We start from the raw sequence: 16283 nt of genomic DNA, 5'->3' as shown, positions 1-16283 counted from the left end.
CATCAAAGCTTCTAATGCAGCTTGTGCTAAACATTTGTCTGGTCTTTATTACCAATGTATGCAATGCCCGTGGGACACCGAACAGTCTAAAAGGAAAAACAAACATACGCCTTTAGCTCACAAATAACTGTTTATGCTGGTACAAATGAGCATTCTGGGTAAACAAATACTCTTGAATGCTAAAATTAAAATGTTTGGTGCCTTGTGACTGTGTAAATGATCAATAACAATGGTTTATCTCAGATCAAAAGATTTGAGTCAGGTGTAACATTGAACTTTACATCAATAAACGAATGGCACCAGTTTCCAACGTATTAATGGCGCTCTGCTTTTATGAACACAGAACTGCACAGCTTCGCAAGTGGGTCCCGGTCCAAGGTGGAAACACCTCTCCGGAGACGCTGCATTTTGCTTGCTTGATCTATCCCAGTATATTCTGATCCATCTCTCGCATGCTGTAAAAGCAGATCTCCAAACCCGCTGAGAACCGGGTGAGTTCTGAAGCCCGGGCTGGTGAATAATAGAACAAAGAGAGAATGAGCCTTCTGAGGTTCCACTGCTCTTCAGTACCCCTCTGTTGAGCGCAGGGGGAAGAGGGTGGAAAGAGATCTGCCTTATCATAATAGAATGCGCTGATGGGTGGAAAACAAATGCGAAAAAGACATATTATTGTATTATGTTCGGGTTAGATAACGGATGCCCACACATACACCGCGGGGATGGTGGGAAAAACTTCATCTGAGAGGATCTTGCACGTTTTCTTGAGTATAGAAACAAAAGCCGTCTAGGGTTGGTTGAGATGTTCAGTGTATATTCGTGAACTTTTTGCTGTCGAGATTGTGCTTTTTATTTGGCCAGGTATCCAAAAGATTTGTCATTAGTTTGGTGACTTAGGGCCCTATCATACACCCGGCGCAGCGCAAGTGTTTTTTACTAGTTTCAGCCTGACGCAGTTATCATTTTCACGTCCAGCGCCACGTTGTTTAAATAGCAAATGCACTCGCACCCATCTGTTTACCCATGGACGCACTGGTCTGAAACCGTGGTGTGTTCAGGCGCATTGTTGATGCGCTGCTATTTTGAGGGAAATGAAAACGACTGCGCCTGGTCTAAAGTCAATAGCATAGTATCTTTTGTGTTATTTAAAGGGATAGTTCACCCAAAAATGAAAATTCTGTCATCATTTACTCACCCTCAAGTTGTTCCAAACCTGTATGATTTTCTTTGTTCTGCTGAACACTAAAGAAGATATTTTGAAGAATGTTTGTAACCAAGCAGATAGAGCAACCATTGACTACCATAGAAGGGAAAAAAATACTATGATAGTCAATGGTTGCTTTATCTGCTTGGTTAGAAACGTTTTTCAAAATATCTTCTGTGTTCAATAGAACAAAGAAACTCATACAGGTTTGGAACAAGTTGAGGGTGAGTAAATGATGACAGAATTGAGATTTTTGGGTGAACTATCCCTTTAAAGGACGTGTTTGTAATATGACAATATGTGCCTATAGGCAGGTGCACAACGCATGTACACTTTGCTTAATACACACACAGGGACGTGCAGCAGCACACAAACATTTTTAAATATATCTCTGGAGAAGCGTTCAGTGTTTCTGCCATGTAAATAGTGAATCCGCCATGGCGCGAGCACAGCTGGCTTTTAAAGGGAATGGGAGATGAGACTTTGACTGGTTTATTGCACGTTATGGCCAAAACACACTCATGACTTTTGGACCATGTGGACTGATTTTTCCTTCAAACTAGCAAAAGTGGATTCGGACATGTCCTAAGTGCACCTGCTATTCGCGCGTAGTTGGACGCATGAACATTTTAAGTTTACTCGCGTCATTCGCGCGTGACATTCACTTCACAACAGACACAAATTCGCGTCATGGGAGGGGCTTCTGCCAGCCCGGCTCGTCTCGTTGTGAAATGGCTGACATGGATTGTTTTCAAATACAGCGAATAAGCTCAATTTGCTGCCTTGAGCTAGCTTGTTGTCTCAAATGTGTATATGTATAATTATATTGCTCAAATTGAGTAAAGAGAGCTTTTTTCAACTTACCAGACTGTCCGACCTCCTCACTCACTTTCTTCCAAGCAAGATCCTTTTTATTCCTGTTTCTATAAAGTACGAAGATGTATCATACAGCTCCAGGTATCCACATATGATTTTGTCCTCATTGTTGTCACTACTAGAGCAAGCTCCTGATTGGTTAACGCGGTGCGAATATCCACCAAAGTTCAGATTTTTCAACTTGCGACGATTTTCGCAAATCATACATTGCTTGCGTCAAATGCCCGAAATGCTAAATTTGCGCCACAGAATCCACTCATGTGTATGTGGGGTAACGCAGCGCTGTTTGATCATATTAGCAATTGCACACTGCAGTGAGCTAGATTGATATTAGGCATGGTAACACATGGTACTTGCTGTAAATCAAGAAAACCAGATTGAACAATAAGACTAACTGTGTTGAGCTATATAACAATGATTAGTTTTCTGTCCATGAATGTATCCAAACAGTTGCTCACATGTCTAATAAAACACATAATATATTAAAGCATCTTTGGTGTTTGGTTTCTACAAAATAAAACCGAGGGTAACACCGGTATAACGTCACTGATAGGCCACGCACAGACGGTGCGTGTCCTGGTGCGTGTCCACAGACTGTAACGGTGCGTGTCCTGGTTAAAAGTGCTTATTTCTCTGGATTTAAACATTCTTGGAAAATGTAATGGAATAATGTAAGTACACAAATCAACAAAATATAAAACATTGTTCTTGTGGTTTTTGGATATTTTAATCCAAAATCTTACATACTGTGCCTTTAAGATGTAGATGCTTTCATAGCATCTCTAATTTCAACCTCAAAATGCTGTTAGTTTAATTAGTTTCCGTGCATCGGTTCAAACTTTTTATACATCACAATTAATTGATTCAAAACACTGATTTGTTTGTTTTTGAATGTTACGGTTCAGTCATAAGTCTCTTCTGCTCACCAAGGCAAAAATACAGTAAAATTTTGAAATATTATTACATTTTAAAATAACTGGTTTATATTTTAGCATCATTTAAAACGTAATTTATTCCTGTGATCAAAGCTGTATTTTCAGCATCATTACTCCAGTCTGTAGTGTCACATGATCCTTCAGAAATCATTCTAATATGAGGATTTGATGCTCAAGAAACATTTCGTATCATTATCAATGTTAAAAACTGGCATTTTTGTTGAAATCACAACACATTGTGGTAAATATTGCAAACTATATAAAAGAAAATGTATTTAGTTTTTTATTTTTAACTCTTTTTACTGCATTCTACTTCTTGCTTTAAACATTTTGAATCTGATTGGCAAAAATGGTTGTTTGGTTGAAACGATCGTTCCTCACAATTTCAGACAAATGCATAAATATCGAGATGTTTTTGTGACCTTTTGTGACAAGGTTGAAAAAAATATAGAGATATAATTTTTTTTAAACTATATCACCCTGCCGTCTGATCACAGGGTTTACACCAAACGGCCGCATGAATAATGTTCCAAGATGGGACAGAGTCGTGTGGTCCCGCGGGGCGCCCACTTACTTTTGAGCAGAAGAGCGAACAGACTCTTTGGTCATCACATCGAGCGATTGAAGTCTTGGCAGCTTTGACGCTTCTGCCCCGATGATTATACACTTCATTAGAGCTGTCAGTCATTTGGCTCCTGTGACGGAGCAGCACTACAGGGCCCCCTCAGGGCCTAATCAATGTAGCGTCCCAAGGAACATGCCATTGAACAGATAACAGGGAGAGACACACGCTGTCCGCCCTTCCCAAATGTGCCCAGATGGCTGTCATTGATCACAACACTTCTCTATCTTTGAGTATTTTATAGCAAGCTATTGCTTAGTTTGATTTAATTCAAAAACAACAGTTCAACTCTAGGGCAGTTTGCCCAAACATTAAAAATCTGTCATTTACTCACCCACAGTTTAGCTACTGTGGAACTGTTTTTGTCCACACAAAGTCATTGACTTTCATTTTATGAACAAAAAATTGTTACAAAATATCAACTTTTGTGTTTAATTTTCACGGAAGATAAAGTCCAACAGATCTCTTTGAAAAAGATGAACAAACCTTTAGCAAAGGTTGGAAACCTCAAATGTAAATATGCGGTAAGAAGTAACAAATGCTTTGTTTTATGTTATTATTCACAGTTAGTTTAATCTAATCTTCTCCTTTTTTGTCTCAGCATGTACAAATCACGAGAAGCATGAAGAAAAGAAAAAAAAAAACGGACAGATGGCCCCAAATCTCCAACCTGAGTCCCTGGAACAATGAGATATCCTTCATATTGTGTTTCGCAATGCAAATACATCAGGAGAAAATAAAAGCTAAATATAACAAAACAAAATAGACTTTGAAGAAAAGTTCTGCAGACAGAGTTCCTTTCAACAATATACAGACTGAGTGTTTCTCAGTACTTTGTGTTATTCAGAGCATTCCTCTAAATATTTTGAGAGAGTGAGTCGAGATGAAAAGGGCAGAAAACAATGAGGCCGAACCGTTGTTGTGGCGTCGGTAAGCCCTGGCTCGTCTTGCCTTTGTGTCTGCTCCAGGGGTCCCGAAGACACCCGCACTGGATCCAGTAAAGACCATACACGTGTTCCTCCGGGTGGGTCCTAGTCAAATGTTTTGGTGCAACCTCAGGTGGCATTTTTCATCAAATGTTTAAGTAAGACTACACTAAAATTGTGGGTCTCTTATGTTCACCAAGGCTGCATTTATTTGAAAAACGGTAATGTTGTGAAATATTAATACAATTTATAAAAGAACTGTTTTCTATTTGAATATATTGTAAAGTGTAATTTATTCCTGTGATCAAAGCTGAATTTTCAGCATCATTACTCCAGTCTTCAGTGTCACATGATCCTTCAGAAATCACTCTGATATGATGATTTGCACATTTTTGATTTTCAATGTTGAAAACAGTTGTGCAGCTTAATAAACCTTTTTTCATGATTCTTTGATGAATAGAAAGTTCAAATTAACAGCATTTATTTGATATAGAAATCTTTTGCGACTTTATAAATATTTACTGTCACTTCTGATCTGGGGCCGGATTCAGGAAAATCTTCTTAAGAAAGAAGATAATAAAATTCTTAAGAAAAATATTTTGCAGATAATTGGCAAATAATTGGCAGTTAAGAATCATTTCATTCTTAAGAATGTTTTATGAATCCGGCCCCTGATTATTGCATCCATTCTTAATAAAATATTAAATAATTTCCAATAATTTAAAAATAAAACAAATCAATAAAAACTGACCCCAAACTTTTGACAATAGTGTAAATATTGCTGCTTTTTTATATAAACAATAGGTTACTCGAGGCTGTGCTGTATTGTGAATAAGTCACGGCTGAAGGACGTTGTGCAACCCCTTCAGCCGTGACTTATTCACGATACAGCACTAGCCTCGAGTACCTTATTACTTTTACTTAAAATGGTTACCACACAGTACAAATATTAAAGTCAAAAAATATGCATCAATGCAACTTTCATGAAGTAAAATCACTAAAAGCCTTCCTTCTGCTGGAAAAAATAGTCCCTGACCGTTAACAGCAACAGAAGTTACATTATTACGCCATTAGATGGTGGTAAAGACTGTCTTTATGAGTGATTCAGTCAGTCGCAAACACTTTTATATTGAAAGAACTGAAACTTGTGAACATGGAACAACCGCAAACGAGAAATGCTTTGACTAGCGCTGTCAGTGACAGGCAGTGTTGGGAGTAACGCTTTACTGTAATTCCACTACTTTTTCCCATGTAACTAAATATTCGTTACTCACGTTAGTCTCAAATCTAGGCTGTGTCCGACAGCTTATCAAAATTCTAGGCCTGAGTCGGACTGGAGCCTGTGTTTAAAAAAAGTATCCCTATTACACATTGTTGCAGCCATTGAAATAGTTCAGTTTTGTTTTTAATGTCAAACTTATATTTATATTTTGTTTCTTTATTAAGTTAATTTAGAAATTAAAATCTCTGCAAAATGAATATAAATCCGATCTTCAATTCCCGCGCTTATGCACATTTAACGGAGTTCACGTCAACTAAAGCAACAGATATGAGCTGCATTTTATACATCAGCTCATTTCAAAATCAAAGACCGCAATTTATGAGAGAGTGACCTAAGCACTGGTGAGATCATTTAGTCTCATTAGTTTTAATGAAGATGATTGTGTTTTTGAGCATCTGAGACTTACTTCACTTGCGGCAGTTTGCGTTTTGACTCATTTGCGGTGATGCGTGTTGCAGTAGCGCAGTCATATCTGGGTTCAACATGTCATATATAGCCTATAACATGCTCTCACACGTTTATTTTTTAACAATTTGCCAGGAGTGAAATTTACATATGTGATTTGATCTCTCTCACAATAATACAAGCGTCAATGAAAGCATATGTTGCTAAGAGTGGTTGCTAAGGGTGTTGTGCAGTGATACACCAAACCGTTGGGTGAAGCGGTCATAGCCTTTATCGTGAATAAAACATAGCTATCGAGCAATCAGAATCAAGGACTGGAACGTTTTAATGCAATATTATATCGGTGCGTATAAATGAAAATCAGTAAACATCATTGTGTTTATTTAGTGTTAAAAAAACATGACGTGATTATTTTTAACTATAAGTTATTGCTCTTTTACTTTTTGCACCAAAACATTTGAATGTAATTGCCCAATGACTTTTTTGTTGAAATGATGGTTATTCTAATTGGGGAAAAAGACACCATTTGAAGCTATTTTAAAAGCAAATCCATAAATATAAGTTGTTTACAAGATCACAACAGTGTTTCCTAGTATTTCAAACATTTTGACTAGGTTGTTATGACCCAACCCAGTTTTTTTTCCCACATAACGCTTCTTATAATATTGTTCCAAAGCAGTTTAACAATAAATAGAACCCACCAGTAAGCATGTGACCCGGGCACAGGAACAACTCCTTAAGATGTTTGAACCTTTGACCCGATATCTATATTCACAGATACAGGTTGAAAGTAATGCATCATCCCCTGCTCAGTTATGTTTGAAGCTGATGCCGCAGTAGCTTCAGATAGGGAGGTGGGGATCTGATAAGAGTTCACGGCTTTACCTGTGGGATGGGATTCCATCTCTTATTTATAGATGATAGATCATATAGGCATCATTGAGATTGAGCTCAGGTGATTTGGTCAACCATGCGAGGAAAGAAATATAACTTAACTTTCACAAGTCGTTTGGCCAAATATTGATATTTGATTATGCTGAAAACCATTCGGTGTTATCGACTGGCTAAAGTGTTGGGGTGAATATCAGATCAAAGCCTGAAGAATATCAGGCCTATTGATAACATGAACTTGTAGCTATGTTATAGGGAGAGTTAACCCAAAAATGAAAATCCTTTAATCAGTTACTCGTCCTCATGTCATTCCAACCCTTTATGGTTTTCTTTCTTATGTGGAACACAAAAGCAGATATTTTGAAGAATGTTGTTAGCAAAACAGTTCTGGTTCCCATTCACGCTAAAAACAAATCTTGTTTTATTTTTTCCACCCAAATCCTGGGTTGAGCCTTTTGGAGTTTATCTTTTCAGTATTTGGGTAGCCAGGATACCCTATAACATAGCCTTTGTGCTACCCCAGCTCCTGGGTCAGACGTAACAACACAGTGTTTGGGTAGTTTTTGTGTTATCAAGATGCTGGGGCGGACGTAACAAACAACCCAGGGGTTGAGTTATTTATCGCGGGCTCTTTGCGACTTCTTCAGGAGGGAGCAGTGCAGCTCCGTCAATGTCTTCGGTAGAATATAAGTTTGTGTACACTTTATTTTACCTATAAATTCGTTATAATGCTGTAATGTAATTTTATGCAAAGCAACAGAGGCGCGATGTCACCTAGACCTAGACGATCGCCTCGGTCTTTTCGCGTGATGCAAACCTTTGATAATTGCATAAAATTTTATGATTTTATTTTATAAATGCGTATGATGTTAAAATATGTTCTCAGAACTGTACACTGATTGTTTATGGACAGGTTATATGGAGCCAGTCACCGTATATCTCGGCTACGAGAGAAACGTAGAGCGGCGGTCTAAAGTTAGAAGTTCTCCCGCTGAGTATGATACAAGCTCCGGTACGAGATCCGTTACGGTGGAAACGGGACAACAGAGACTGGTCGATTATGCTTGAATTACTTCGAAATGTTTAATTTTTACTTCTAATATTCGTTAAACAAGCTTAAATGTTGGCAATATGTATTAAAAGCAATATTAAATATGGAAATAATGGAATGATCAAGTCAGTTTGTGTCGAGTATTTTAACAACTTTTTTTGGGTTGTTTTTAACCCAATGTTTTTGTTTTTTGTTTTGTTTTTTTGATTCCATTGATTCCAAAACACATTTGGAATCAATGGGGACCAAAAGTGTTTAGCAACATGCTTTCTTTTGTGTTTCACAGAAGAGAGAGAGAGATGAGGTTTGGAACAAACCTAAGGGTGAGTAAATGATGACAGAATGTTCATTTTTGGGTGGACTATCCCTTTAAAGCAATAAAACATTAAAATACCTTAAATATGTTGTGAGGTCAACAAATAATTTTATTTAATTCATTCAACTAAAACCTCTCAGAGCTTGTAATGAATTTAAGCTTGGTGGAGCCTGAAAACATGACATATGTTCGTTTAAAATACAGTTCAAGTAGTTTATTTGTCATGTTACACAGGTAAATATGGCGTTGAAACGCTTAAGTCAAGTGCAGGACAATTAAGCATATTAGAGACTCAAAAGATCCGATTATAAGATTCATTATAACATGACTAATTGTATCCGTTTTAGGGCTACTCCACTGTCTTCCACTTGAGGGAGCTGTGCATTAAAATGGAACAGGGAACAAAGGATGGTAAATCAGACGCCTCTTGATTTTTATTGTATATCAGGTCATGTTTCCCTCAGAGAATCGTTTATTATGAAGCTCTATAGATAATAAAAGATCTTATTTAACAATAAATAAATTACAATGTCAACTTTAGATGACAAAAAGCCTAAAAAAACAGAATATGACTTCCCAAATATCACATGCTCATCTCCAGGCCTGGATTAGGAGGTAAAGACCTTAGTGAATGTTCACTGTGTGGCCGAGATTATACTCCCTCATAATGGACTTAAATACTGCAGTCAGCAGATGACACCGCGTAGGGCTCAGTATGTTGTACACAGTGGCTTTGGAGCGGCAAGTGTGAATAGAGGGACAGATTTAATGCCCCAGCTCGGGGTGGATTAGCCCGCTAAACTGCAGCCTTCGTCCTGTAGTCTCAGCAAACTCTTGGGGGGCGATAACCACGGACGGCGCAGACGGTGAAAAAGGGTCTCACGTACATCCCATACAAAATAGGATTATCTCCCTTCTTCCACCACCAACCCTTCGCTCGCTCTCTTTCTATATTCCACGTGCCCCTTGCCTTTCTTTTGTCCTGTAGTTTGATCCAAGGGAGGAAGCATCTCCGTTTGCCTTTTAAAAACCGCATACGTGTGCAGGATAGATGGAAACGTCGGCCTGGTTCATGGTCAGTGTCGGAGGCTTGATGTGGCGAAGGTAATCCAGGGTGATCAGGTCTAATCTGTCACAGATACACAGCTAAATGACGGTGACCACCGAGCTGGAGTCTGAAAAAGGAAGAGGAGCTGAAAACTGGATTATGGCGGTACATTGGCGTAAATCGACTGGGCTTATCTCTTAAATGCTCCAAAAAGCCCAGTTTGGATTCTGTGCAGGCAGGACCGTCTGAAGGAAAAGGCACTGGGGAGCGAAATGGAAAGTTTCGGGCATCCAAGATAATCTTTGAGGCCGATGAGACAACATTGCACTTCAATTTGTGACTAATTATGGTATCATTCAGGGAGGGATAATTCTCCACGGATAGTTTCCACTCGAGCAGTGAGTGACTACTAGAGTGTGGCTAGTAATGCGCTTCCACTAGCCTGGCGTGGCCATACTCAATTCTAGTCAGAATTTGAGTCTGGTACCGCTCCATTGAGCTTTGATTATGGGGCGTGTTTCAACCGAGCCAGGAAAGACCTCAATTGGATAGACCTACAACCAACCAGAGCAACGGAGCGACGCGTAACGTTAGTTGTCAAATGTCAACAGAACTCAACTGCACTGTGTTACCAAGTCCGTGTTTTTCTCCATGTCCGCGGGTTGAAGCGACCCCAATTATGTGATTATATAAACCCAGGAATGCGAATTTTAGCAGGCAACCTTGCCAAAATAACATATTTTGCCAACCAAACGCCATTTTTTTCTGGAGAACCCCCCGGAAAGTTATTGTTTTGGGCTATAGTTTTGAGTAGCAATTGTGCGCGACATTGCAAAAACACTTGGAAACCCTGTCTGCACGCACGCTGGATTAAGTAACGTTACAAGAAAAAGATGAGTGTAAACGATCTTTGCCAGTAATAAAATAATTTAAGGATACACAGAGTACTTACCAACACGATCATCGTTTCTGAGAGAAATAGTGAAGGTGATGGCATATACGAACAAGTTCTCCGTTTAGGATTAGAGCAAATTCAACCCAAGAGCCTTCGATGACGTGGATGATTACGTTAATGTTGATCATCTGTCCATCATCGTCTAAAGCCCGCCCTGATGATTTCATTGGTCCGAACAGTTTCTGTTCGGGCATAATTTCTCCTCTATGGAGCGAGTCCAGACCGAATTGCCCGAGCAAAAAAAATTGTGGGCGGGGCTAAATTCGGCTGGCATCCAGGCTACGCTTCCACCGCACTTGCAGCCTAAACCCAATTATGGTGATTTTATACTTGATTAGCGAATAGTGAGCTAGACATGAAAATATGACTAATTGACGGTTATTTCGAGAATATGAATGTCTGTCTCTGGCTAATCCGAGCACAGTCATAAACCTGTAGCCACAGGCCTTCACGTCTGCACGCATGTACACACAGTGAACTGCTTGAACGCTGTAAAAATATTTTTGTCTATTTGTCAAGTTAAAATATCTAAGAATATCCCTCATGTCATTCCAAACCTTCATGGTTTTCTTTTGTGGAGCATAAAACAGATATTTAGAAGAATGTTGGTTAAAAAAATAAAATAAAATAAAAACCCGTTTTGGTTCCCATTGACTTCCGTTATAGACCAAAATACAATTGGAATCAATGGGAACCAAAACTGTCGGGTTACAAACATGCGTGTTTTGTGTTCAACAGAAGAAAGAAAGAGATACAGGTTTGGTACAACATGAAGGTGAGTAAATGATGACAGAGTTTTAATTTGTTGTGTCGACTATCCCTTTAAATGCAATAAAACACATTAAAATACCTTCAATATGTTGTGAGGTCAACAAGTCATTAGGGAGATGCTTGTATATTATAAAGTTAAAATATCTAAAAATCCATTCAGAAGTTTGGAGTAAGATTTCTTGTTTTTGAAAGAAGTCACTTCTGCTGCATTTATTTAATAGATTCATTATTTATACAAAACAAAAGAGCCATTTTCTGTTTGAATATATTTTAAAATGTAATTTATTCCTGTGATCAAAGCTGTATTTTCAGCATCATTCCTCCTCCACTCTTCAGTGTCACATGATCCTTCAGAAATCATTCTGATATGATGATTTGCTGCTCTAGACACATTTATGATTATTATAAATGTTGAAAACAGTTGTGCTGCTTCATATTTTTGTGGAAACCGTGATCATTTTTTTGGTTATAAAATTAATGTTATAAAAGTCTTTACTGTTTAATACATTTTCTGAATAAAATGATTTATGTCTTTGAAGAAAAAATGTACAGACCCCAAACTTTTGAATAATATTGTATAATCAATATGCAATATGTATATTCAAATCTCGCGTTGATTTCTTCTTGTTTTAAATAATTTAATAAATTGCAAAATAATACCATTTTTAGATCTTTTTTTTTTCTTCTGGAAAACAAGCCAGAAAGTTCACATTTAAAACCACACATGGGCAGATACACATACAAACCCTTAGAAAAGAAGAATCACCAACAAGATCTGCTTAATGTCTCAATAGTTTCTCCTAGACAACAGTTCGATTTGTTGAAACCTCATGTTTCACCTGAGAAAAAGTTCCCAATAATCTCATGTTCCCCTAGTGTTTCAAATCTCAATACTCACTCAAACTGTGCTCAAATTTGCCAAGATATCAAAGTCTGTGACCAAAAGAGAGTTCAATGTGAATTTAGTAAAATTCATATTGAAATCACAATTGTCTCATGTCTCCTAAAGGATACAAAAATTCATACTATTAGTGTGAGTTTGGGGGCGTGGCTATCTGTTTATCTGACCAATGGCAGATGAGGGAGCACTAAAAATAGGGCCCTAGTGTATACTGGTAATATGAATTTTCCATATTGTTTTTTTTTTTTTTTTTTACAGATGTCCGCAAACTTCAGAGGCATTTAAATTAGTCTACAAGTCTTTCAATAATGATAATCATTCTTAAAGGGTTACTTCACCGATTAGCATTAAGCTTTGTTTCAGTAGAAACCCGGTAGTATATTCAAATAACCGTGCTTCCCTCCCTCATGTCCACCTGAGACGATAGATTTTTGTATTTTTTGTCTAAAAACCTCAGATGACGGAAATATCGTCATCGGAGGCTTTTTTGGCCAGAGGCTACAGACTACAGCTAGTAGTAGGAGCTAGTTCTGCATGTTTTCAACCCGCCAATAGGGATTGGATCTCACTCACAGAATGTAAATGCGCACGGCCTCTCAGGCATTGATAACGGAGCGGTGCGGAGCAACCCGAGTGTTTTCAATGAATTCCTAAAAGTTAAGCTTCCATAGGCGTGAACTGAAAGCACACCAGACTGGACACGCACTGTGAATGACTGTGTGGCTGTGAATGAAAGTCTGTGCGGTCGTAAATGTGTGCGCACTGTGTGGCTGTGAATTAATGACAATGCGGCCGTGCTCATTTTAGTTTCGGTTTAGAATTAGCGCATATTCAAGGTGGGTTGCTTGAATTGTGGGTTCATTAGCCTAATAATCTTAATGAAAAACACAACAACAAAACAGTAAAATGAAAAACTCTATCAAAAACGCATTTCGCTTTGAAACCAAATCTTCCGCGATCATCTTGTCTGTCAGCTCCTCACTCTCGTGATGAATGAAATCTGACTCCTGCTGCGTTTGTGCTGCGACTCTCGTTCGGTTCACACTGTATTGAGCAGACATGTTCAGTTTTTAATTGTAGTGTCTGTTCTCTAACAAAATGAACTAAATTATTTTATTACTATAAAAATGAGCACGACGGTGGGGCGGTGGGCATGTGATGTAACCGGTAGCCGTGGCTTGGGAGTGGCCTCGTTGGGCAGCGAAGCAAGTGCATTCTGGGAGTTGTTGTCTTTCATCCACATGAACCAAAAATAAATTTTCTGGCATTTTTGTCTAGAAGACACCAACTTCTAAAATAATTTCACATTTCTACTACATAAATGACCCAATTTAGTTTGGTGAAGTATACCTTTAAGAACTGAGATTTAACCAGCCTAATCCTTTTGTGTTCTACTGATTTTTTTTCTCTCTCACAGTGACGGAAATTATTTAAATGCAGTTTTGCTATTTGGTGCCACCAATGGCACATCATTGAATCACTTAAGAACTTGATTATTTCACCCGATTGAATTCTGAGCAATGAAATGTTCTTCTGAGAACACAAACACAAAGAACCACATTTAGGAACATTCAGTGACAACCAGCGACTCCCAAACTCCTGACAATTGCTCGCGTCTCCTCCAATTTGGCCTCGAGACCTTGCGGATTTCGATCTGTGCACTTACATTGACTCTGGCAAGCATAAACAAACAGTCGGATCTACTCACGCACACTTACAAGCACGGGCTCCCACATCCCTAACCGCAATCCACAGGGTGGAGGACCCGAAACACACAGAGAAAGATTCACAGACTGTGTGGATGCTCTAATGTTTATGTTTTGCAGATTAGCAATGATGAAAGAATTCCTTTTCATGTCTGGACTCGAAGAACCCTCGTACACACACCCCGCCCGAGCGCCACACACACACTCCCGACTCCCTTCGCCGAGCGAGACCTCCCCGATGAACGCGGAATCGCGGACCTCCTCTCCTGCTATGATGGACATGGTCTTTGATATGTCACCCTCATCCTTTGTGACATCTTCTCATCAACGCTTATACGAGTTCATGTGAAAGGCTTCTATTGTTCCCCATCAGCGTGACTGTGGTCTCTTGCTCTCTTTCTCTCTCTTTGAGCCATATGTTTGGCCTGATTTTCCCTTTCCCCATTTTTTTTTCTTTGTGGTGACTGGGATTATGATTTGATTTATTCATGTTGAGGTTCCCATGCCAGGAGCCACCGCTATCTCCCCCACTTCCCTTATGAAAAAAAACCAGCACCTGCATATGTTGTGTTTCGGATGCTGGTGTGCCCACCAAGCTTTTCAACTTGCTTAACCAGCAAAACTTCCTCGGTCAACCAACTTCACCATGCTGGTCAACCATCTGAAAGTCTCTCGAGTGAATAGCATGGCTATGACCGGCTAATCCAGCACTAAGTCGTAGGTCTGCACAATTATTCAGAATTGTTAATGGTGTTGACAGTGGCAAGTCAGAGGCATTTCAAATAGACTATAAGTCTATCAATAATGATAAGCATTCTTAAGAACTGAGATTTAACCAGCCTAATCCACAGATGTGCGTTTTGTTTCATGCTGGGAATTGAAAAGTTCACCTTAAAATGAACATTCTGTCATTATTTACTCACCCTCTTGTTTTTCCGAAGCTGTATGCATTTCTTTCTTCTGTGGAACACAAAGGAAGATATTTTGAAGAAGGTTTTTATCCATATAATGAAAGTCAATGGGTCCAGAAGAACTAGAATTAGTGTTATTTATCTACTATTATAGTATTTATTAATAATAATTGCATTTTATTTTTATATTTTCATTTACATTTTAGTGTAAGTAAATTTGTGATATGCTTTGTTATTTAAAATATTTCTATTTAGCTTTTATTAGGAATTTTTGTACTTCAAGTGACTTCAAGTGTAGTTAAAGGGTTAGTTCACCCAAAAATGAAAATTATGTCATTAATTACTTACCCTCATGTCGTTCGACACCCGTAAGACCTCCGTTCATCTTCGATTGGTGATTCGTGAGTTCACGTCAAAGGCCCAGGCGGAAGACAAGAACTTGTTGAATAAAGTCATAATTTTGATTTTTTTTCTTCACACAAAAACTTATCGTTGCTTCATTTAATTATTGTAGGACCACTGTAGTGAGATGGACTTTGTAACGACGTCTTTAGTGCCTTGTATGGGTCTTGAGAGAGGAAATGTCATTACTGCCAACGGAGGCCTTTCTGAGACATCGGATTTCAACAAAAATATCTTCATTTGTGTTCCGAAGATGAACAAAGGTCTTACGGGTGAGGCTATGTATAATGACAGAATTTTCATTTTTGGGTGAACTAACCCTTTAAAGTGGTTTATTTCAGCAGTTTCCAAGGCAAAAGTTCAAATTCTTTGTTTAGGTTTAAGTCTTCATGTAATTTTTATATTTTAAATTATTTCAGCTTTATTTCAATTGCCGATTCACGAGTTCACACTTACATCAAATTAAATAGAGTAAAGATTATGCGTATTTGGCGTGCTGTCCGGGGGAGGGCTCCGGGGGAGGAATTTTGCCCGAACCCAGAGTATCCCCTCCCGTGATGGAAATAGTCTAGGACTAGATTGCATGTATTTTATGATTGTGCTGATGTCTTATTGGAGTTTAAAGGGGGGGTGAAATGCTGTTTCATGCATACTGATCTTTTTGCACTGTTAAAGACTTGGATTCCCATGCTAAACATGGACACAGTTTCAAAAGCTAAGGTGGACGTTTGATGGGAGTATTTCTTTGCCAAAATTAGTACTTCCTGTTAGTCATACGTTTCGGAAAGTTTTTTTCGATCATGGGTCCGCTTGACGTCAACAGGGCGGAATTTCCTTGTATGGGCCGTACCGGAAGAGCGCGCGCGAGAGAGAGAGAGCGCGTGAAAGCAATAGGCTACGCCCATCAAAGCGCTGGCTTTTGCCGCGTTAAGGCAAAAGTGGATGGAATTTGCTTTTCCGGATTTTCAAATCGCCTAATACTGAAGGATGGAGCGGTCCCAACGATAAAGGTCCCAACGTTGGAACCGCAGGCAGTGAGTAAGACTGCTTCAAATGTCTGTTTTTGCCTATGCCCATCAAGTAG

This window comes from Gobio gobio (genome assembly GCF_949357685.1).
Source record: "Gobio gobio genome assembly, chromosome: 3".
Lineage (NCBI taxonomy): Eukaryota > Metazoa > Chordata > Actinopteri > Cypriniformes > Gobionidae > Gobio > Gobio gobio.
This window is presented reverse-complemented; position numbering follows the sequence as displayed.